Genomic DNA, 24,652 nt, shown 5'->3' with positions numbered 1-24,652 from the left:
TGTCTGCACCTGACTGAAAGCTGTGCCTTCCTGCTGCTTTCATGCCCTTTAAAGAAAAATAAATAAATATTTTGGTGTCAGTGTTATCTGTTGAAAAAACCATCCATCGCATGAGTGTTGTTCCTTGCAGGTGAATGTGGAAGAGGTGTGGAAGCTTCATTAGGTTCTGCTCCTCTTCCTTTGGGGGTGGGATATCACTGGGCTCACTGGCTCGGAGCTGCCCTGCCGACACCACTGCACAAGTGAGTGAGCCCCACTCACGTAAACAGAGTGAAAGCCCTAATAATGAACCATGCTTAAACGTGTGACACAGCAGGAAATTGACCCAGCTGGTGTCTTTCCCTTGCCTGACACCCACTTGTAGACGTGTCCTCTTAGAGATGAGAGGTCCAGACTGACCTGATTGCACCCACAAGTGCCATGCATTAAGCCTTTTGGAAGGTGTTTGCTTCACACACGAGAAAACAACTTCCCTGAGTATTTACTATTTGGTCTTGTGCCCTGCTTGAAAAGATGCTGTCAGCCCTCTGCCATGGGGAAGATGTTTGCATTTTTATTTTTTCTTTCAGAAGTGAAAGAATAGCAGTGTTTAAACACCAGTGAGCTGGTGCTGCTTTGTCAACGTCTAGCTGACCCTGAAACTTGCTGCTGCAGTATGGTTTTGAGTAAGCATGAAAAACAGGGTATCTGATATGACAGATGCTGCATCTCATGCTCTAGGCTGTATTGCTGCCTCCAGAAGGTTGAGGAGATGCCTTTTCCTATATTAAAGAGCCTTTCACAGCTTTCTACTGATCTTCTGAAGCACCAATTGCTGATGATAACCCAGGGACTGAATTTCTCCTGCACCAATATCTGATTATTTGTAATTTCTGCAGCAATTTCCCTTTGTTCACACCACTCAGATGCTTTTGTTTGGTGTTCTATAGAAGAGCATTCATGAGCTCTTTTCTCAGTGGGATACCTCTGCTGGGTATGCAAGTCACCCTTGTTATTATAACAGGTTTGCCTTTAATTTGATAGCCCCATTGCTGTTACGCAAATTCACTGTCATTGCAAAAAAACACTTTTATTGGCTTTTCTCAAGAAGGGATGGGGGGATGCAGAAGTGAAATTTCTTTAGTAAAGATATGTCATTTCTGCTCTCTGCTGATACCTAAATATGTAACAGAATAAAGCTAAGAATATTGGTCATTCTGTAGAGAATTTAAAGGACCAGTGGCTTGCGAATGCAGCTGTGGGGTGTGAAAACATGTTTCTTACAGAGATTTTGGATTGTAATTCTGTATCACACCTCTGCTGCTCGAAGCTCCGCTCTGTGTCTCTCTGTGTGTTCAGCTCGTAATGTTTGGAATATTTGTGATGAGCCAGACAGCTATAGCCTTAGATATGATGTGATCTGAAAATCCTCTGAGACACTGAAATACTTGGAGGCAAGGAAAGCTGTGGCTAAAGAGTACATGATGTAACTGGAAAGTCTGACCACAAAAAGTCTGAACGTCTGCTAAAGGCACTATTTGCTTAATTACTTAATTTGAGACGTTTAAGGCAGTATGTAAAAAGAAACAAAAACAAAAAATAAACCCTAAGTTGCAGGCAGTTCTTTTGAGGTCTAAAATGACTGAGGTGGATGATCAGGAGACTTTCAAAATACAGATGCTTCCAGAAAAATAAACAAATAAAAATTACTGTATGACATTTTAGCTGGCTGTTTTTTAATTATTGTTATTATTTCTTATTCTGGTAGCTTTTACAGCAAATCCATTGGCATTTTGGCTTGCTGCAAATGTGAAGTGTGTTTCTGGGTGATACTTTACGTATTTCTGAGGCTCGTGCCGAGCCATTCATAAGTATCTGGTTTCTCTCAGTCCCCAAACTGCTGTCTGCCTGCATGTGGCTTTGCACTTGGTTGGCTCTCCGGTCCTCTGGCCGCTGCTGTTTCTCAATGCCAGACCCCAGGGAGTGACGACTTCCCAGCACAAAGCACTTGGCCTGTAGTTCTGCTTTCATATTGTCCTTTCTTTTTTTTTCTTTTTTTTTTTTCTGGCCTGCTGTCGATGACCATGTCGAACCCGTGCCCTGCTCTGTAGCCTTCCCGCCCTGAAATCTCAAGCACAGGAAGCATCTGGCCGTTCCTGTGCTCTATGGGGAATTCTTTTAGCGGATTATCTCCGTTTCATTCTGCTTCATTCTGGCACAAAGCCCTGAAAAAAGAAGTCATTTGACTATCACGGGCTCTGCAGACCCGCATCACCCATCTCTCTCCACTCCTGCAATGCAAGCAATTCCTCCAATTTCTGCCCAGGTGAGCAGCTGCTGCCTCCACCGCCTCAGAGCTGGCTTCTCAGGACAGGGGGAATTCATCAGGTTTGCCTTTTCCTTTCTCATTGCTTTACCCTTTACGTCCCCTGGAAGAGGAACTGCAAGTCATTAGGAGGAGGTGAATCAAAACATGTTAAACTTGGCGAAGTTTGGAACGGGGATGGAATTTTTGAACATCTGCTTTCAGTATCGCTAGTGTGAGGGGTGGTTTTTCCCTCGGCTCTGCGTTTGCAGGCTTTCCATTATGTGAAGAGGGAAGTTAGTTTAGGTTTTGCAGGTGTAAGAGAAAACAAGTGTCTATGGCTTCCTTCTGACTGTGCATTGACTTTTTTATTTTTTTCATTTGGCGCAACCGCTCTGCTCAGGCTTGGCAGGTACTCAGCCGTCTGCGCTTTCTTTTGTTGAGTCAACAATAAATCCAGCCAGAGGAGAACAGCTTAATGATCTATAGTAGTCATCTAGCCGAAACCATGACTAAAATATCCTCTTCCCTCCAACCTGTGCAGCTCTTTGGTTTGCCCCCTTTCATCCCAAAGGGGATGGCGCTTGTGTAGGCGGTGGGGTGCTGAGGGTCCTTGTTGTGCCTGGGTAGGGCAGGCGATGCTGGTGTAGGACAAAGTGGCTGGGAACCCCAGAAAATGACGTGAAGAAGTGGCATGGCCCCTTCATGAAAATCAGGAGAGTCTTCACTTGGCATGCAGTGCCTGTTCTCTGGGTACAACGCGGTCTGCTCGGTTCCAGATAAATGGGTTTTGCTTTGACTTCGGAGCTGCAGGTTTTAATTGTGTGGTCTGTTGCTGTAGTGATGAGATAAATGGTGCCATGGTTGCAGTGTTGCACCAAAACACCGCCACCTTTTCAGGTTGGGTTGGGCGGTGAGATGCTCTCCCTGCGCTTTAAAAGTCATTTTCTGTCTTTCTTATCAGCAGGATAGGAGAGGCGTTGGGATTCCTAATGCTAAGATCAGAAGCTCTATTCAAAGAATTCAAAACCTCACAATTTCTGAGGCCTGACTGAGGGGTATTTAACGGTTGGGGCTGCTGACATGTACCAAACCTCTCTGAGTATGCCTGCGAGGAAGAAAAGCCTGTGAGAGACGTACTTATTCATTACTATGTATGCTCATACATCATAAAGCTTAATGTTTGCTTGAAGCCTGGGTGACAGGGACTCCATTTATGCTGTGTTTGGCTCTTAATCATTATGATAATTTATTATACATCATCTCTAAAAGGTAGATTAAGTCCAAGCATGACAAAACCTCCTATTGGGTTGCTGCTGAGATCTGTCTCATAAAACCAGCGCTGGGCTTATTTTATATATGTATTTTTAAAGCAAAGTTCTTGTTTACCTATTACCAAACCGTGCAATTACTTAAAGACGTTGTTTTTCTGCTCAGTGAAGAAGTAAGCCCCAAAGTTGGATCAGTAGGGTCACCCCGCTACCTGCAAACGAGGTCTCTGAGCTTGGCAGCGGTTTGCTAATTACTGCTGATCCATTGCCCGGTGAGCAGCAGTCATTAGTAGGATGCTGTTGGCTGCTGGCAGTCCCCAGGCTGGTGGCTGTGCTGTGCTCAGCATTACGGAAATTCTCAGATAGTGACAACCCCACCGTCAGCGCGGGTAGACGATAACAGAGAGGACATCCTGACAGAGGCCAGGCAGTTCGCCGTGTGGCCTTTCTGCACTGCGAGAATTTATTTTCCCACTCAGGGCCCCTGGGCTGGACTTTGAAAACGAGAAGCATATTTTGAGCTTTTGTTCCTACAGAGTGTCAGCTCGCTTGCTCCTGCTGAACCTCTCCGAGTGCTGCAAAGGTGTAAAGAGAAAGCAGTCTGGCTCGCATCTTCAGTTTTATTTTTTGTGCTTGCCTCATGGGCATTTTCGGTCGGTCCTGAGCCCGCGGGTCAGGCTGTGTGGCTGAGCGGGAAAGGTCCCACGGTATCAGTGCATACTACAGAGCTGCCTGCAGCTTCCTCGGCTCACTTGGTGTGAGATATCCATCCTCCAAGGGAGTAAACCACAGGCATGACTCCCCACACAATGACCAACTTTTATGGGGAGCTTATGGCTCCCCGCAAGGGCTCCTCCTCTGCGCTGCTCCTCTTCCAAAGGCAAATTAAACAGATCTATTCCTATCCGACTGAAGCCATTGAGTTACTTAAACAGATTGACCTGACTTAGGCTTATCAATTTCTTTAATAAGGTGTCCTCTGCAACTTCTGCTTGGCTTTTCTCCATCCTCCTCGTTAAAAAAGTTTATTTTGGGATCTCTTTGTTCCAGGTGGGTTCATTGCCAGCCAGTTGGCTGGCTGTACGGCTGACCCTTATCCCCTAATAATGCTTTAATTTTAGTTTTTATGTCATGAGAAATTGAAAGCGAAGGCACTGAGAAATTACCTCGCTTGTAAATTCATGATTTAGAGATCATTTTGACTCTACCTAAGGAGCAGGAATGGAGAGAGGGCTTCTTAACTCCGCCTGCATGGAAATAATCCTGCAGAACAGAAGAGTTTCAAGATTAAGATGCTTCATCTTGCAGCCTGGGTGAGATGCCTTCTCATGATAGCCTTTTAAAATGACAGAATTGACAGATTCCACCCATGCCAGAGGATAACAACCTCCCACTGCAACTTCTTTACCAAGTCAAACCCGCAGGATCAAATGGTGGGTATCTGTGAAGGGCCTACCCAGAGCGTAGGAAAAAATTCATTATTGATGCATAGAGAAACCAATGTGTTTCTCTGGGATGAATATGCACCAAAAAAGACTGAACTGATCCAGGTTTACTCTGATAAAACTGTGCTCTGCTCCAGAGTAGCTCTCCATCTCCCAGTCTTTCTTTTGGATGCTGATGGTGCATCTCCTAAAGCTATTAAATCAGTTAATGTTAGCGGGTTATTTTCTGATTTTTTTTCCTTCAGCCAGTAGCTATCACATATATATCATTTATCACCCAGGGCCAGATCCTCTAAAGGACCTGTATGTGCATGAATTCATGCCTTTTTAAAGGCTTCATTGAAGCCTACGCAGAGGCCACCTTTCCTGTGCTCCACATCCTGCCCCTTGAACCTTCATCCAAAGGTACCCCCAAGAGCTACATCCCACCAAGACAAAACCTGACAAGCAGATCTGGCTATTTTCATTTGGGGCACAGATTATTAATCCAGCAGGTGAGATACCGCGATGGAGATCCTCCCAGGTGGAAGAGGAGATGTAACTTGCGTGTCCTGTCTGAACACTCGGTGGTGGTCCCTCAGTCTCCTCTCAACAAAACTGATGCCTGTGGTTGACTTTTCTGCTAAAGCCTGTCTTGTCCACACGTGTTAGGCACAACATTGGCAATGCTGAGACCCCAAGGTCTGATCAATGCCTGTTTTTCAGGTGTCTGCTGTGTGCAGCGATGACAGATGCTAAATGTTCAGTCCTGTCCAGAGGCAGTGTTCAGGGACGTCATTCTGAGCTCCTCTGGGGGCCTGTTGTTGTTGTTATTATTATTATTATTATTATTATTATTATTATTATTATTATTATTTTATATTGTTCTCCTTTAAGGCAAAGTCCCTGCAGAGTTTAGGTGGCAGCGTGGGAAGAGTGCTGCTAAGCAGAGGGTATCAGACATGCAAGTTTGCACTCAGGCATCCATCTTAGTCTCTTTTTGTTGGTTTTAACTCTGACCTTTTCCTGCAGCAGAGTCTATCAGAGCTGACCAGGCTTAGCAGGGACCGCTTTCACCTTCTTCAGCATGCAGCATATATACTGCTAGTAGAGGCAGGATCCCAGCTCCAGGGAGGTATCATTTACGTTTATCCTGAGGTTTGCTCATTTGTCCTAGTTGAAATAAAGCCAATTTAACACCAGGTTGCTGCAGAAGAAAAACCTTCTGCTTTGGCAAATAAACCACCTCTGCTTCTGCCCCTCCAGCTTCAGACACCCAGCTGAGGCACTGACACCACCACCTCAATCTCAAATGCATGGTTAGAAGAGCAGGGCAGGGAAACACAAGATAAATCTTGCATAATAGATGCCTTCTATATCGAGACACATCTTATTCCCAGACAGGGAGGGGAGGAGGAGTGTGTGAGGCTCTCAGCTTGTCTCTGCACAACCAGGGAACAGAGGAGGATGCAGGGAAGCAGAGGCAACCCCACAGCACCATCATTACAGGTTGCAGACTGTGACTGCAGAGCAGAGATGACTCTTGCATGGCACGATATTTATTACTGACTGCTATTGGATTTTTATAGACCTGATTCAGCAGAGCATTTGCATCTGCATAATTTAAGTGAGTGGAAAACCCACTCTGTCTTTATAAAGTTAGATGTGTGCTTAAGTGTCTCACTGAGCTGGGATTAATTTAGGGAAAATAAATAGCTGCTGGCTGGCTTGGATAGCAAGCAGTCTGGGGCCAGCATTTGCAACCTGACTAGATTTAGCATGTTTCTCTTCTGAGTACCTAACTTCAGATACCTCAGCGCAGAAGTTTATCAAAAATACAAGCGTTAGTGAGAAAATCAGAGCCTTAGCTGCATCGAATCCCACTCAGCCCTCCAAACACTAATTTACAGAGTGTTTTCCAAAGCACGTGGTCCAAACAGTTGGATAATGAATGTAAAGCTGTCCAGAGGGTCATGTATATCGGATTTGCAGGAAGCATTATTGAGTTGTGGTCAAAATGACCACAGATAGACCTATCCTGACTCAAGTAACCATACACAAGTCTGCGTGTGAGCCAAAATAGTTTGGAGAAGGTGTTTCTTGTGCCTTTGTGTGTGCCCAACAGGCCTGAGCCTGCGTTCCTCTGCAGGCTCTGAGAAAGCTCCCATTAAAATCAAAAAGGTTTTTGCGTGAATAGGGAGTTTAGGCTGTATCACTGTGGATTTTAGTTCTTTCCATTCATTTTCCTTTGATTATGAGTACAACACTTTATTTTTGCACAGTGTAATATTTTCTTAAAGGCACATTTGTAGCTAATAACATTTATGAAAAGGTAGCTTTGACTGAAACTGTCTGAATGTCACTTTAATAAATGGGAATGCCATATATTCATTAAAATTTGAACAATGATAACTGTATGTCTGTTAGAGTTCTCTTTTTGATGGATGTGGCCAGCAGCCATTAAAATACAGTGGGAATTTTTGTTTGCAGACTCACAATGACTGATAATAACACTCTTGATAAGCATTTGCAGCTCAAGATGCTGGATTTACAAAAGGGATTCATCACAGCTAACAGAGGCTGTGAAGATTGAAATGTTACCATTATTCAGCTCTACATTTTCTTTATTTTTTTTGTAGCCCTGTGTGTTTGAGAAAGGATCTCTCTTCCCCACCCATCTGTAGAGTTCATTTTATGCTGGCTCCTATGAGAAGCTACTCACTTCGCAGAAGGAAAATGTTAGCCCATATCCCCCGTTGGTTTGAACTGGCCGCAGGGAGAGAGGTGAGATGAAGGTGTTTGATGAAGGCATGCACCTTGCCTAGGCTTTTCTGCCCCTTTTCACAGCAAACCATGCACAGCCAGAAGAGTCGGTAGCAGCTAGTATTAGTGTATAGTTTCAAATGATTTACATCTAATTTCAGACCACTGTGACTATAAATATACTATAAATAAATATAAATATAATATAAATAAAGCTGTTCAACAGATCTTTAAAACAAGCCTATCCTTGCTCTGAGGACAAAGTAGTTTTTAGCATCCTGTCCCAGACGCATTCCCTCTACCCAGACAGAGTGTATATAGCTACTTGTGACCTCTAGCTAGTGTGCCCCTCTCAGCCTATAAAGCAGCACTGCTTTAAAGAAAAAAAATCTACTTTTCACCTTATTTTTAACTCAGAAGGTTTGTAGAATTTAGAGGTGGAAGTGACCTATTGGGGCATCTAATCCATTTTCTACACTCCTCTGCTCTTTTTCCAAGAGTTTGTGTTTCTGGGCTTTTTAATGTTTACAGATGCATTAGTACCACCACTGTTTCTCCAGCTCAGTGATGTGTGGATGTCATTTGGCTCTAACAAGGAGACCCACACAGCACTTTGGAGCAGGCGAAAAATGTGGAAAAATCCTCCTACGAGCATCCATCCCAGAAAGTGACTTTGCTTAGCTTACAGTAAATACAACATTCTTTAAAAATACAACGTTCTTTAAAAAATGTGTTAACTACAGACTATGTAACTCATTGCCTAGACCTACAAAGCTGACCCAACAGACAGTGTAGTGCAGTGGCTAAGATGACTGACAGTCAGCTGGCAAATTAGTATTCTTCATTTTGACCTTCAAAAAGTCACTTTATGGAACTTTTCCTTTCCATCCTTGAGCATTCTGCAGGGCAAGGTTTATCTGAGCAAGAAGTGCTTACTAAGCATCAGTATAGCATCTACTGGGCCAGGACCCTGAGCTTTATCTCTCAAGCCTGGTTGACTAAAAATAATATGTTGCTCTCCTGAAGAAATAAAGCTTTGGAAGAAGCTTGTAGGACCGGGTTTTTGGCTGGCACAAAGGATTTGCCAAGGCGTTTGAGTTTAGCATTTCCTTTGTCATCAAGGATATAGTCTGTTGACTTCACTGATTCTTTCCCCATTCATGTGTTCAGTTCCGATCTGGCAGTGGGAGCTGGAAGGCTCACATCCTTGTGCATTAAACAGGATGAATCGCCTAATTATTATTTTGATTAAATTTTGTGATTAAGTGGTCTGTAATTGTCTGTGGGCTCAGACTTTCCAAGATATTACTCAGAGCTGTGTTGACTGATCATCTGGTCAGGGCTGAGGTGGCAGTGCATTGATTAAATCTTGAAGGGGAAGTGGCACGCATCTCTACATGCACTTAAGCTCTGTGGAATTTTGTTATATTTGTTTTTGGTGAGCAATATGTACAAGTGTATCAAGTGCAAAGCTGGATAGGTAATAAATGTCGAGAAAGGATCTGCGGGGAGATACACATGTAATATATATTAATGATTCCTTGTTTAATTTCAGAAGAGAAAGAAATACCAGATTCCTGATAAATGTCCAAAGTAAGTACATAAAACAAAGAAATAAATATATGGTAGCAATGTAACTTCCCCTTGATGACTAATGCTGCAGAATTTTTAAAGCTAGGGAAGATACAATTTTAGGGGTGATTAAACTGAAATCTCTGGTTCTCTGCCCTCTCAGAATAACCATCCATGCATTTCAAGTATTACTCCTTTAATAGGGTAAGGCATATTGATAAATAATAATAATAATTAAAAAAAAAAAAGCTTATTTTAACAAAGAATGGGCAGTCCAGAAGTCAAATGCTGCTTTTTCCAGCTCTGTGCAGCTTGGACTTAAAAGCTTGAATAGCACCCAGCAATAACAGGGTGGAGATGAAATCCACTTGGATAAAAAGTACAGAGCAATGCAACTTGACAGGCTGAGTCCTAAAGGGCAGCAGTCTTGGATGCAATAGTCTCTCTCATTTTGAATAATTGCTGTGCAACCTGAAATCCAACATTTATTGCTGAGTACAGGCGCATTTGCTGTCCCTGGTGACCCTCTATAAGCAAATGTGCAATACGATTTTATTACGAGAAGCGTTTCACACAAACTGTTTGCTTTACAGAATTAAATAAACGCAGACAAAGGACAGTCAATACGATTGTTTTGCCTTCTTGCATTTAAATGCTGTATCCTAGGCAGTTCAGTAGCAGGCCAGGAGAGAGAACTGTTCTGTCTAAATGGGTTACCCAGAGGAATTCACCTTTGAGAAGAAGCTCACAAGAGCACCAAAACTAAGGGGTTACTCCTCTGTAGACCAGCAATACATTCAGATTTATGCCTTCATCTTAAATAGTCAGACGTGATTGATGGCTTGCAGGGATTAGGTTGACTGGGGAGATCTGAGCCAAAAAAATTTGTTTCCAAACTGTAACGGCCAAGCAGTGGAGAAGCTTTGATTTTACTGCCAATGCAGCATTTGAAGAGTGAAACCATATTTGTGGCTGTGGCTGAAAGAGCTTCTGGGAGACATTTTGAACCTGTGCCATGAATTTACGAGCTAGAAACATTTTTCAGTGCACAGAAAAAAAGGACATCTTGGACTAGCACTTGCCTCAGGAGGGATTGAGATTGGTCTTGCCTTTGGGCAGAGCCTGCACTGAGATAGGTAACTCTTCAGTGCAATTAGAGATAAAGGCATCTGTTGCATCCCTTGTCGTGATGACAGCACATTGCACTTTTGTGGAGGGACATTAGGAGCCACTTAAAGTGCCAGCTAGTGCCTTATTTGTTGTGCTAATGCATTCCTTCGCTGTTGATTCTCCCTGCTAGGACATCTCTAGACTAGGCAGAGGCAGAAAGCTTAATGTGTTCAGCCCTTTTTCTTTCTACCAGGGTTGTGAGCACAGCAGGGCTAAGACATCCCAAGGCATGGAGCAGGGGCTGTGCTCGCCTCCATAAAAAACTTGAGAACCCCATTCAGAGATACACACCCTAAACTCTAGAATCTTCTCCTTGTTCATATTCTGGTACACGCTGATGTGGTTTCTCCCCCCCCATGTTGCTTCATCTCTGTGCTCTTTGTACTATGATAAAGTTAAATCAAAGGGAGGAATTGTAAAATATATATTGTATGTGATTGATAGCGTTGCATGAAAGCAAGAGTAAATTCTGAAATGTTTATTTGCTGTTCAAAGACCAGTGCTTGGGCTTTTTATGAGGCTTGAGCTGAGGAATATAAACACTGGATGACAGGCACGGTGGGACTGGCTATTCAGACTATACCACCAGACTTTCCTATTACTCGAGGCGCAGCACGGAGTAGCAGAGAGAATCCACCACTACTCAGCAAGAAGTTCTCGGTGGCTGCTTCTCATCGTTTGGTGGTGCAGGGATGAGGTGTTCTGGGGGTCAAGCTCCTGTATGTGCCTGAGCTGAACCAAGGTATTCTGGTGGGTTTGTCCTCTGCACGAACCAGGATCAAGCCTCCAGCTCCAGGGAGCAGAATGGGCAGAGTGCAGGAGTGCACAGCCAAATGAAATGGAAGCTAACGTGAAGCTGGTCAAGGGGAATATAAAAGGGCTTTTCTTTCAACAAGTTGGGTAGTTGGTGACCCAGACTTTCAGAAGAAAACGTTTGATAACTGATTGTGGTAGGAAGAAATTCCCCTGTTCACTCAAAAGCTCCTGGATCCTGCCAACTCAGTAATGTGCTGCTGGGACAGGTAGAAAGGGCTTCTTTCCAAAAATAAAGAGGCATTATTCAATAAGCTTAGTTATGTTAATAACTAAAAAACGGATGTACTACTTACTGTTAGCTTTCAAATCCAAGCAGGCAGTCATACTGAGTGTTACGGATTTATTTTTTTTCCTCTTATACAGGGAAACGTGGGGAAGGGCAGGACTCAGTATTTATCATTCTACTTTTGATTCTATATTGCAGCATGATAATTGATGCCAGATCATGGCCCACGCTGCTAGAAGCTTTTGTGTTGACTTTGGACTTTGAACCAGGGCTGAGAAGCCACATCACGAATCATTCACAGGTCCCCCTGGTAGAGTAAGACCCTTACAGGGCCAGTTCTGGAGTTCTCAGTGAAAGGAATAAATCCGGATAAAAAGTGCCCATCTTTGGTCTGTTACTTCGTATTTTTCTGTCCTGGTTCTGATATAGGAGGTGTCCTACACATAATGCCCACCGTTGTAAATACGAGAAATCTTAAAATTCATCCTGAATTTAAAAAAAGGGGATTTTTTTTTTTTTGATAAATCTGCTGGTAGAAATCATTTGGAAGACTCATCTGGCTTCACTTGAACTTGGAGCAGGCTCAAGATACAGTCACAAGTCCAGCAGTGAAAAAATCTCTGTGTTTGTTGTCAGCTGCTAAATCCTTCCCCTGCACTCTGGGTTATTCACACCGCCTGCCTTTAGGCAGTTAATTGGGATGTCTCAATTGGGAGGCCAGTAACTGAGAAGGCGAGGGAGGGAGAAGCGGTGGGGCGAGCCTCTGCACTGGGGTTGCTCATGGAAAGAATTTAACTTTGAAATTACAAGTGTGAGTTGAACGTTTGAGATGAAGGAGAGTGTCCCACCAGCAGGCTCACGTGCTGGCAATTCCTGGGGTGAGACCCACCGAGCGTGTCCACCTCTACTCCCCTGCTTCCCAATCCATAGTGACTTGCATTACCCTCTGCAGCTCATTTTGTCCCAGAAAGTCTTTCAAATGCCTTTTTTTTTCTCCTCATTCACTCTCCTTGCTTTTGAACAGATGGCATTGAAGGACTTTTACCTTTCCTCCCCGCCTCCATCCTTTTTTAGGCTCTCCATGCCTTTCCCAGCTCTCCTCCTGTCACGGACGATGCCCCTGACAGCTGACCTCTCAATCCTGTGCCAGCAAGCATTTTTCTTCTCCAGAAACCGATCTGGTACGAGGCTCCCTAACAACTAACCCCCTCCTGACCTCTCGCCCTGGGGTGCCTGCTCAGTCCTTCTGCAGGGGGCACGGGGACGGATGGACGGATGGACAGACAGACACCCACCCTGCGATGCTGCGGGTGGCAAGCATTCACCAGCACAGCAGCACGGGCTGGATAATAAATGAAAAATCAGCCAAAGAGACAAAGTGTTCCCTTCTGCAGAGAGAGCCTGTTCTCACCTGGCATCTTGGAGCTAATCACAGTGGCAGGAGCCATTGTTTATTTTCTCCCATCCTTGTCTTTCTTGTTTTATGGTAAATTAGAGCAGGCAGGCGCGCCATCCATCAGGCTGTAAATGCTGTGGGGTGTTTTGGCTTTGTGCTAAATAATTGTGCGTTTTATTGCTATTTACACATTCATTTTCCCAGGCAATAAAATGCAAACTGCAGGCCCCGATACTTTTCTTGTTTTCTGGATGTATCGAGACAGCCACACAGGCTTCAGCAGCAGCATGCAGCCTGCTGCCGTAAATTCACCGTTATTTGAACAGGTCTAACATTTATTTATAATTAATGTCAAAGACCTTACACAGTAATGCCAATTATTGATTTTTTATTTTTTTATTTAAAAAGAAAAATAAACGACTTTTTTTTTCCTTATTACTGCCATAGCAACCCAATCAAGTTAGAGTGGCTAATCTTCTCCAGGGTGGTGGGAGAAAAGGCTCTGAGAAACTGGTGGTAAAGTTATAAAGCAGCATGCAAACCCTTAACTCTAGGGTCCTTACAGATCGGGGATGTCGTGCTGGAGGAGCAGTAACTCAGACGAGCAGCTCTGATGGTGGGCATCAGTGGAGATGGCTGGGAGAGGGAAAGCTCTGCAGCAGGAGCTGTTACAGCCACTGCAAACCAAGCACGTGTGGAGGTGGCAGCGGGATTAAATGTCCCACTGCAGGGAATGTCCCAAACTCCAGCTGTGGGTTATTTAGCATTTTCTATGTTTGACTGCACAGGGGATTTTCTATCATGGGCTGAATGCAGTGCTTGCGTGCACTGCAAGGGGACGGAGTTGGGATGGAGAGGAGCCACACACACACGCACAAGGCTTTGTATCGGCACCAAAGAAGCCTTAAAATACATTTCCAGACTTCGAGCCGCCTTCCTGGTGTTAAGACATTGACCATACATTTGCAAAACTAATTCCCCTTGTTGGTAGCCCTTGCATGGCGTGTGCTTCCTTTTCAGTCCTACTGTGGCCCGTTACACCACCGAGTTTGCTGCGGGCGGCATCAGGCTTGGCAAAGAGCTCTGGGAACAGCAGCCAGCTCCATCCTAAACTGATTTCCCCCTGCCAGGGATGGCTGCCTCACAAGTGCAAGGACCCAGCTGATCCAAACCCCTGGTGCTTTACGCAATGGAGGCTAGAAAGGTCTGCAGAGGACAAAGCAATATTTCCGTTGTTTCTCCAGCTCCTAATGATTTAATTTCAAACTCCTGGGCAGGGAAAGGAGAGGATCAGGTTGGTGGAGTGGTAGAGTTGGGAGCTGGGGATGGATGCTTTCTGCCTCAAGCACCGTGATGGTGGCAATAGGACGGATGCCCATGGATGCCCCCCCTGAGGCTTCAACCCCATTTTTCTCCTGAGGGATTCCCCATCGGCTCCTGGGGGTGTTGAGAGGCCAAAACTGTGGAAACCAGTGAGGGGCAGGTGCTCAGCATCACTAGAAACTCAGCCCCCAACATCTTGGTTACACCAAATGACTGCAATGAGCACAGAGGCCAAAGTTACTTGTTTGACATCAAGCAGCTGAAAATGTTGCCCAGATTTTGTCACTTCAAGCCTGGTGTTTCCAGGGATTTGTTTATTACAGGTTTTGTTTGTTTTGTCTGGGACAAACAGGATTTTTTTTCTTTTTTTTGCTTGCTTATCAGGAAGACAGCTCTATTTTCATTCCTTACTTAGGTTGGCATTTCTGCAGTTATTAAGATATGTCCGGCCGATTTGAAGTAAAGCACAACACCCGTCAGGTCACAGGCTTTGCAGATCAGGGGTAGGTACTGTAAAGATGGGACCACGCAGCAAATTGGCTGTTGGGGCTGCAGAAACAGAGGGCATGAACTTCTGTCTGCTGTGACAATGCCGAAGGTGGGATTTAACTCCCTGTTTTCTTTTAAAGCTGCTTCTGGAGGTTTTGGTTCTGCCTGTGCCGAGCAGGGGGAGACGGGAGCCGCATTTCACCCCAGGGTTGCTTCGTAGCCCCAGCCCTGCTCTGCAGAGGGGGCACCTGCAATGGCAGCCGTGGAGAGAAAGAGGGGTGATTTCCTCCTCCTTTCTTTCAGCCTTTGCTGTTTTTATTGTGGTTGGAGCTTGGTTTGGTTCAGAGCAGAACTGTGGACTGCGGGTAGGTCTGTGTGTACCTCGCACACTTCTTGCACGTCCCACATAAGGGTTAACTCCAGCTGTAAGCCCGCAGCAGGGCTATAAGCCCTCTCTCAGACCCTTCCTGTTCCCAGCTAATCCAGACAAATCCTCTTTCCTTGTGCCTTCTCCTCTTTCCTCCACAACCTCGGGGCAGAAAGAAGGCGGGGCTAAGGGGAACGTATGGAAACACGCTTTAACCATTTTTAACAGCTTTGGTATCTGCGTGAAAGCAAAATAGCCTCCCCCAGGTACAGCACAGCCCCTGATTTCATGGGGGGGGGCTACATATATGTGGCTGTGAGCAGACTGTGTGGTCCTCCCCGTTTAGCTGCCTGCCTCAGGACTTTTCCTATAAATTCATATAAGCCCCCCAACTTTTCCTATAATTCCCAGCACATCGTGTCTCGTAAATGAGGCAAGGGGTCCCAGGCTAAAGCTGTTTCCCCGAGTGTCTGTAGCTGGAAGGAGGGAGATATTCCTGCTCCTCGTCCCCCTGGGGTGCAGCTTTAGCAATGGGTGGGTGCTCACACACAGCCCACGGCAATGCACAATGATGTTACAAAAAAATTTGGGTTTCCTGGTTGGGTTTCCTAACAATTCAGGGCCAAAAGTTTGCCAGCATAGTGTTACATCCAATGGAGGGACTTGTTTCAACTCATTTCTGATTGTTACTAAAATGGGACTTTGGGGAAGATGTGGGAGTTGTTTTGTTGATTTTTTTTTTTTTAATTTTTTTTGCTATTGTCTAAGCTAGGAATGGTTCTGTACTGATAAAAAATTGCTTGGCGAGGCAGGAGAATGTCCTCTCCTGAGTGTTTTCCGAACAAGTTTAGACAAACATCTCATAAAATGGCTATATGTCAGTGGCTGGTGCCGCCTTTGCAGAGGAGGAAGCCTCCGAGCACCTCGCCCAGCTGAGCCTCCTACGTTTCCGTGACCACATGTCCAGAACCAAAGCCAAATGTCTCCGTGGCAGTCCTCCAGCGGTGCCAGCCACAAGCTGCACCTCTGTGTGGCTGTGAGGGCTAAAGCATCCTCCTCAGCTGCTTTTCTGGGTGGTAGCTCAGCGAGCAGAAATGAGTGCACGTATTTGTAAAACTCAGGCGAGATGATTTTGCCTTCGTATCCCGAGTGCTGTCACTGTGAGTCCTGGTGCCGCCTGGCTCCCACACTTGCCTCACCATTTCTCATACAGATCAGCGATGCACCAAATCCGCTGTGCATGTAAATCAGAGCAGGGTTGATGAAACTCAGGAGTACGAAGCACAGGAGGAAGGAAGACGAGAATGATTTCCATCAGCTCCAAGTTTAGAAATATCTCTGACGCTGATCTCTGAAAGCACAGCTTTAAACAAACATCTGGGGGCAATCCCCCAGAGCACAGGACCCCCTGATGCTCGCTGGTTGGATGGGAACAGCCCAGCAGCAACAACTACCTTGTGCTAGATGAACCCCTCATAGCCGTGTGTGATGACGATTTGGGTTGGGGACTCTTGACCCCTCTTGGAGCAACTTGCAAACAACGATGCCCTTGAGCTGATGCTGTCTCCTGCATAAAAAGCCATTGATGAGTTCTCCTCTAGGAACTTCAGCTGTATTTGCTTCCTTCTGGGTGCAGTCATTATTTTTCTGCATTTACTTTTTTTTTTTTTTTTGAGCGAGAGATGTTAAAAAAAGGAGAGATTAAAAACTCATCCTACCCTGTTTAAAACCAAGCCAAGCAGAACAGCGTATTTTCAAGAGTTCGTGGTATACAATTCCTGACAAATCCTTGAGACATTTTAATTAAAAGTGAAATGACTTTTCTTTTTCCTTTGCTTAATTGAGACCACACGAATAAAAATCCTGGAGCTCCCACTTGCAAAGCAAACGTTTTGACACGAATTGACGGCTCATTTAAAAGCAAACCCAAAGCCCCAGGCTGCTGCTGCCCGCAGTTGTTGGGACAGTTAGTTTTTAACACTGTGCCCATTAAAACTTGCCCAGAGCTCTAATGCTAGATCAAGAGGTGACATTTTTCTAAGCCCCGTTTTCAAAGCTACCATGAAACTTTTCATGGGGGTGAGAACGGGAGCCCTGGGACCTCACGTTCATTGCAGTAGTCTTTCCTGGCCTGAAACATCCATCCTTCAGGGAGATGAGGTAGCTTTTCCTTCTGTTGCAAGCTTTTATGTGTATTAGTAATATTTGTGTGAATTGCTAATCATCTTCCATGTTGCAAGACAGGACCGATATTTATCTTCGGTTGACACAGGAGAAAAAGATCTTTGTTTTCTGAGACACCAGGTTGTACCAAATGGGCAGATTTTGGAAATTGCTCCTGGGGAACAGTCAGCAGCAGGGAATCCCCCGTTGTCCTTCAATAATCAGCATCCCAAGGACAGAGCTGTTCCCTCTTCTACTCCTTGTTATTGATAAAAGAGTAAATCCAAGCCTGTGTTTCCAGCATCTGGCCTGCTACAGCTTTATTTCTAGGCTGGATGAGGTTGTCAGCACTGCACAAGGAGCAAAGCATTGATGCCATATATTGCAAGATGATATTGGTGACCATTTTCTTGTGCTAAAATTTCAGTTTTGCAGACTCAATGGGCTATAGTATGATACTGACTTAGAGTTCAAAATTTTAGTACTGAATAAACTAAATCTTCCTTTGCTAATTATTTCTCTATAGAGAAGTGATATTCTGAATTTCTCTTTGAACCAGGAAGCCCTTAAATATTTTGGGACTGCTGGCTGCCTTAGCACTCTCCCTTTTTATGTTTTAACCACCCAAGTAAGACAAATGGAAAAGATGCCATAGTTTTGTGCACGCCTGTGTGTATTTCTCCAGCATTCAATTATCAACATCCACATACTTCAGTATTAACATTTTTAATGCACTTCAGGATGCCCGGTCGAGCTGCTGCATGTGCAGCTCTGATGTATGCAAATCCATTTTGTATGCAGCTCTTGACATATTTTCATATTCAGGATTATTGGAAGCCTTTTCTGTGCCACTCTGATGTATGCTAATCTTTGTTTCTCTACAAACACTTGAAAAGTCTGGACAAAAAGACACAATTTCTTCTTCACTGAGATCCTGCAGTTTTCTATATCCCAGTTGCCACACAGTCCAGAACAAAGCTTCCACCGATGGAGCATCGTAGGGCTGGATTCAAATTGCCTGCTTGGGGCAACTACTTCTGTCCATCAGGTATTAGGGACAAAAGGCAGCCTGAACCCTTCATTTCTTTCCGAACTGGAAAACTAACTTCACAGCTGGCCTGGGAAGATCCCCATGTGCACAGGGGCTGGATGATGTGTGGGCTGGGAGCAAGAGCACACAGTGCACGTGGATCCAAATAGGTCAAGTGCTCCTATTAAGGGTGTATAAATGACCAATCAATTAAAGTAGCTGCATAATGGCTTTGTACTTCTGGCTTGCAGCACAGGATATTAATTACTGCATGCGTTATTTATATCTATACGGCTTTTAATGTCTTATTGACTCCTTAGAAACTTCCTGTGACTGCCAATCTCTCAGAAGCCTGCACAGTAAATGGAAACCTGGAAGTATTATTTTGTACATACCGTAGCTTGCATGGACTGCCAGGTCCAGACTGCACACAGGTGCTAAAAACCCTCTGAATTTTATTGTGGGCAGGTCAACACCAGTGCCTTCATAGCACAGGAAAAACTAAGCTTCAATCCCACGTTTATGAAGGAGCCCCCTGTGGTGCTGTTAAACCTTCTCTAGAATGAATTCAGCATGTCTGATGAATAAATGTTTAATGCAGAGCCATATCTGTTGGTGTCATTGATTGTAAGAGAAAGGCTGTTAGTTGTGAACAGGAGTTAACAACCCTGCAGTGCCAACAACTGCTTGGTAGCGCTCCCAGGCAGGAATCCCAGGGAAGAGAGTTAGAGATGCTCCAATGGGCCTGGAAACGTTTCCTAGGTTTGGGGCATTATTGACAATACTTTTATCATTATTATCTACCCTTTTTATCATTATTATCTGTCTCTGGATTTAGAATTATAATGCCCTCAGGGTCCCTGCAGTGTGTTAATCACATTCTTACCATCAGAAATCAAGGTGGCTCACAACATATTCCTTGCAGCGTCTTCCACATGAACAGCTGTATTTATAGTCACATTTCCTTTGGTTTTAATCAAGAAATAGACTGGTGACTATTTTGGGGCTGGATACTCGTAGACAAGCTAGCAAAACACCTGCTGTCAATGTGATTGAATTCTACCTTTAGTTTAAAGTGTCCTTTAATCTGAAATAATCCTATATCCTCTTCTGTAATCCTATAAAACTGAAACTAATGCATGTACAGGAATGCACTTCTACAATATTTTTAACTTGCCTCTATTTCTACTACTGCTGTTGCCACCGTTAATTTGTCCTTCTGTATTTGGATTACCTGAAAGTGTTCTTACTGTCTCTGGGAAACCAGGAAGATTTTAAAATATATATATATATATATAGTCAGCCCAAAAGGAATTAAAACTAAAAAGAAGAGGTGAAATTTTCTTAACCCTTCTCCTATGAGTGAAATTAGAGCTTTTTCATTTTGTTCTTCTCAATGTTTTGCTTTCCTTTAATTGTTATAAACTACACATTTTCTAAAATACGTTTTTTTGCAAGATGAAAACTAGAACTTTTTATTTCAAATGTTAAAGAGTCCTCTTTTTTAAAAAAATTTACTGAAACAGAAAATGGAAAATTATTGTATCCTCAAAATTATAGTTTTAGCAAACTGACACCCCCCTAAGAAAGAAAGAAAGAAGGAAAGGAAGGAAAGAAGGAAAGGAATGAAGGGAGGGAGGGAGGGAAAGGGAAAGAAAGAAGGAAAGAAGAGAAGAAGGAAAGTAAAGAAAGAAAGAAAAAAGAAAGAAAAAGAGAAAGAAAAAGAGAAAGAAAAAGAGAAAGAAATTTCCCGCAAATTGTTCTTGAAAACTCCTTGCCAGATGCAGCTCTAGGATTGTCCTATCATGATCTGTTAAAGAGTTATGCTCAGTAGAAACATATGTGGATGCCCTGGAAATCCCTTCGATAGTTCTTGTTTTCCCAAGCAAAAGCTAGCAGAGCTTGATCCCAGACTAAATACCACCTAATGGCATGGGAAGGGTTTGAACATAGAGGTACTCTGTCACCATGGACTCTTTGCCATCAGAGGATGTCAAAGGTATCAAACAACAATTTTTAATGTACCCAGTCTTCTGTTCAGATGTTTTCAAGGACTGTTGGAAGTAGAGCAATTCACAGAGATAGATACCATGTATGACTTTTAGTTTAGGATTTTCACAGGGGAGTTACTGTATTTGTTGCCCCAGCTTTCGGCTGTTGATGTGCCGGCTTGTATAAAGACAACACAAAAGTCCCAGCCCAGCCCATCGGTGGGTATTGGCCCACCACAGAATAGCTCTCACAGTCCAGAAGGTTCATCCTATGAGTCTGTCCAGCGTTGCCAACTGCAGGATGAGGAAGGAGAAGGATATTTTAAAGTTTGTAGTGATATATTTACCTTTGAAAACATGAAATGTGTCTGTGGGGAAGGGGATTTCGAAAAATATGTAAGAAAATGAGGTACTACAAGGGAAGCAGAGTTGTTGTTTTTTTGAGTGTGTGTGAAAAGGAGGGCTCCTCATCCAAAAATCACTTTCTAGCAAGGCAGAGGGGCTGCGAAGGACGTTGCTACCTGCAGCATGTCTTTCCACTGCTGGTTTCCAGCACAGCCCTGGTGAGACCTGGCAGCCTCCAGCCTCTCTCTTGGCCTTAATCTCTGCTCTTCATAGCTTGGGAGGATGGCTCTTGCTCTGCTGCTCCTAGTTTCAAATGCTTGAACCTAGGGCTGAGCCAAGGCAATGGACCATGAACAGATGAGCAGTGGAGCTGCCCATAAGCTAGAGTTAATCGCCCGTCTCACTGGCCTCTCCCAGTTTATCCCATGATGAAGACACCCAGGGGCTGGTTTGCGAGGGGTGGCTGGTTCACGGGTTGCAGGCATGGCTGAGCGCTCCCCTGGCACCGTCACTGCCTGGAAGAGTTAAGAAGAGGCTTATGTGGGTGAGTTTTGGTACATTAGCAGAGGGATGTTTTAGTGAGCCTGGCATGATATCAAGCCCGGCACTAGTAACAAAGGGCCATTATACAAACAGCAATTTGCTCACACTATAGCTCCCTCCAGAAATAAATTGATCATGGGTTTGTCTCCACAGTTGCAATCACCTCTGTGTTTCCCAGCGATAACTGGGACCCAGGTGAATGTCAGCCTTACACAACTGGTGCCACCAGGGGAAAACCAGGCTCCACGCAGCCTTGCCCTTCACCCCAGACCACATCTCACTCCTCTCCCAAGGCTGAAGGTCAGATGCTCTGAGGAGGTGGCAGTAGGGCACGTGGTGTTTATCAGAAAGGTGACAGGTTGATGGGATCCTGGAATGAATTTGCAGCATCAGCATCTTTTGACCGGGATCAGCCAGGAGAGCAAACACTTAAACCCAGCGAGTTACTTTTTCCTGAGCCAATTTTCGTGTAAAGTCTGATGCAAGCTCCATTGATCAGAGCAAACTTTGCTTCACACCCAATTCTGGCTGCACCAGCTCCTCAGGAGCTGTCCTGTAGCCCAGCTCCTGAGATGACCTCTGCCACGGACATGGTAGATAGGTGAGGTCGGAGATTTTGTGCAGAGCAGAACATCTTTCATGGCATTTCTAGTCCCATTCAAAGCAAAAATTCCTGCTTGATTGAAGAGATGAGTAGGAATTGTAGCCCAGGGAGGACAGCACAATAATCCTGCATATTAACACCACGTTTTTTTTTCTAAAGAAAACACCCCTTGCAGGAAATAACACTTAGTGTGGGAGGGAGGGGGGAGCTCTCACTGCTGCAAATGCTCCCACAGCACCGGAGGACAAAACAACTTAATTCACAGAGGGAGGAGGCAGGGCTGGCAGCTCTCAGCACCCAAGGGTGCCGGCAGGCTCATGACACTTCCCAGGCCAGAGCCTCGAGCCCTTTCCTCAAGCATCATGGTAGAGATTCCACTTCCAGATGGCTCAGCAATGCGCCTGATAAGGGCTGCCAAGATAAAGATTTATTTTGAGGTAGCAGAATGCAACTTCCCCACCCAAGTTTTTGCTAATCCTTGACACATCTTGCACAAAAAGCTGTTTGCTTACTCTGACTGCACAGACCTGCTAGGTGTGTGGGCAGGGAAGGCTGTTTTGGAGCACCAGGGAGATCTCCTGCCTACCTGGCCAGCTTGAGCCTGCCAGCAGACCTGCTCACTGGTAAGACACGAGTCATGATATTTTTTTCAGATCTCTAGCACCTAAAATGCCATGCAGCTACGCTCTATAAACCACCTCCAGTTCTCCTCCTATTCACTGCGATGGATGAAACAACGCCCTAGAGCTGGCTCTCAAGAAACATGGAGGAGTTGCTGCCTTTGGATATGTTTAGAGCGACTTTTTCTCATGGCTTAAATGTTCCTGAACATGTGGTTTTGTTTTTGTTTTTTGACCTTTTTTTTTTTTTTTTCATTTTTATATAGGCCGTGTTGATATGATTAATTGGAGTTGCCTGAGGTGAGCATTTTACCAATCCAAGCAGTATACCAACGGGCTACTTCAGTACTGTCACCCTTTTTGACAGTGGTGGTCAAAGAGCTTTGTGCCTCACAGTGTGGTCAGAGATGGGGCAGATTGTTTTCTCACTGATTAAAAGGCAGGTGGGATTTGGAGCTGCTTTTCCATGTCTGTGGGCAGTCAGGACAGGAGAACCTCTGTCACCCCTGTGAGGAGGTAAAGAGGGACGGGCGAGAGCTACCAGTTAGCTCAGAGGAACAAAACACATTTTGATGTTAATTAAGTTACAGATGGAAAAGAGCAAATTCAGCGGTTCCTAAAATCATAGAGTGGTCTGTTTTGGAAGGGACCCTTCAATATCATCTAGCCTACCCCCTGTGCCATGGGCAGGGACACCTCCCACCAGACCAGGTTTATTCAAGCCCCATCTGACCATACTTTGAACACCTCCAGGGATGGGGCATCCACAGCAATATTTTCCAGTGCCTCACCACCCTCATGGGTCACCTGGTGATTTCCAAAACTGCATCCTTTGGCTTTTGGTGTCCGGGAGGGATGGAGCTCACCTTCTCCTGCCAGTCCTGTGGGGCCAGCAGCATTTGTGAAGTCACACCGTGAAAAGGCTGAATCACAGAGGCAGGGGCACATGCCGTACCGGGGCACGTGCAGCATCCCCTTGTGTCTACAGACCTCCTCTGGACCTTGACTCCTCTTGAGTCCCATCGCCTGGAGATGGGGGAGATGGACCAGAGGTCTTGCATGGGCTCCCAGCATTGTCTGTGTAAGGGAGGCTCCTGTTTCTGCCCTGTGTTTAACTGTGAAGGGTTGCCAGGCTCTCGTAATTGCACAATACATCTCACGTAGCAAAAGCCTTATGCTCAAAGGTCTTTGGCAAGGTGTCAGACCAATGAAGTGTTTCTTTCTAAATGTCAGCCAGCTCCTGGCAGTGGGAGGTAGCCAGCGATGAGCCAGGGCAGGGCAGACAAGCCTGTGGTTTGGAATAAAACAGTCCCATCCATTGTTCCTTTCCAGGACTTAGCGCAGAACTGAGGCAGAAAATTGTGTGTATTTTTCCAGGGACGGGCTTTCTGCTGCCCCAAGGTGACGTCTTCCAAACTGTTCTGGGCCTCTATGGGTGCAGCAAAGCAAGACTTAACTTTGCACCCTCGTGGTTCATCCTGGGCCAGCGCTTAGAGACCAACGGTTGCCCAAGTAGTTACTCACGGGGAGCGTGTGTGTGAATAAGTCCCAAAACAGCAGGAAGGATGCTTGAGGAAATATAGCTTGTGTTGCCAAAAGGCTTTACAACAATACAGCTGTCAGTCACTTGGCTGGGAAACTAATTTGTATTTGGGGTTTTTGCAGTGGGATGACTGTAGTTGTGCTTCTTAAAACGGGCATTTGCAGTTCTGCTGCTGCGACCTTTCTAGCACGAATTAAAATTGCAGCCAGTCCCAACTCCTTGATGTCTACATTCTCCAACCCTACAATGCACAAAGGGCTGGACGATGGCTCCTGACGGCTAGCTGCGGCAAGTCGCCATGTCCTTCGCCAGCCTCCTGCGGGGTGACGCACACCAGGGAGGGTGGGGATGTGGTTTCTGAGTGTAAAGCACTTTGGAACTTTGAACTATTCAAGCAGTGAGGCTGGAAATGCCTCTGCACAAGAATGTTGTTTCCTGTTGCCTTTGCGCTGGTCTGACCAACAGGCTACATCTGGAAAACGTTGGTGGCATCAAAGTAGGGAAGTTTGTTTTACACCTGGGTATTAATGTGGGTTAGGGACCAGAAGGCTGGAGCCTGAACTGTAGGCATCTAATGCAGGCTAGCAAAGATCTCATCAAAGTGGTGCCGGTAGAAGGGAATTCTGCTAGCAAACAGGTATCAAAAGGGGTCACATTCAACCATAGACAGCTTGGGGAGATGAGAAGTACAGTGATTTTTTTCTCATTTTTG

General features: G+C 45.0%; 1 protein-coding gene across 4 annotated transcripts in view; it reads left to right on the top strand.

Moving 5' to 3' along the window:
• The window catches only part of ST3GAL1 (ST3 beta-galactoside alpha-2,3-sialyltransferase 1), a 76,299-nt gene that overhangs the window by 20,867 nt on the left and 30,780 nt on the right, over positions 1 to 24,652 (top strand). Inside the window, exons 1-3 of one of the 4 annotated variants that reach the window (XM_035561672.2) lie at positions 2,091 to 2,305; positions 7,619 to 7,763; positions 9,298 to 9,335. The exons of 1 other annotated variant lie outside the window; for it this stretch is intronic. The gene's annotated coding sequence lies outside the window, so the exon portion shown is untranslated. Of the gene's footprint in view, positions 1 to 1,875; positions 2,306 to 7,618; positions 7,764 to 9,297; positions 9,336 to 24,652 lie in introns of those variants that run through there. 2 more of the 4 variants (XM_050708467.1, XM_035561673.2) reach the window with 2 other exon arrangements.

Source organism: Cygnus atratus, chromosome 2 (genome assembly GCF_013377495.2).
Source record: "Cygnus atratus isolate AKBS03 ecotype Queensland, Australia chromosome 2, CAtr_DNAZoo_HiC_assembly, whole genome shotgun sequence".
Taxonomy (NCBI): Eukaryota; Metazoa; Chordata; class Aves; order Anseriformes; family Anatidae; genus Cygnus; species Cygnus atratus.
The sequence above is the reverse complement of the archived record's forward strand: the minus strand, read 5'-3'. Positions and strand labels throughout refer to the sequence as shown.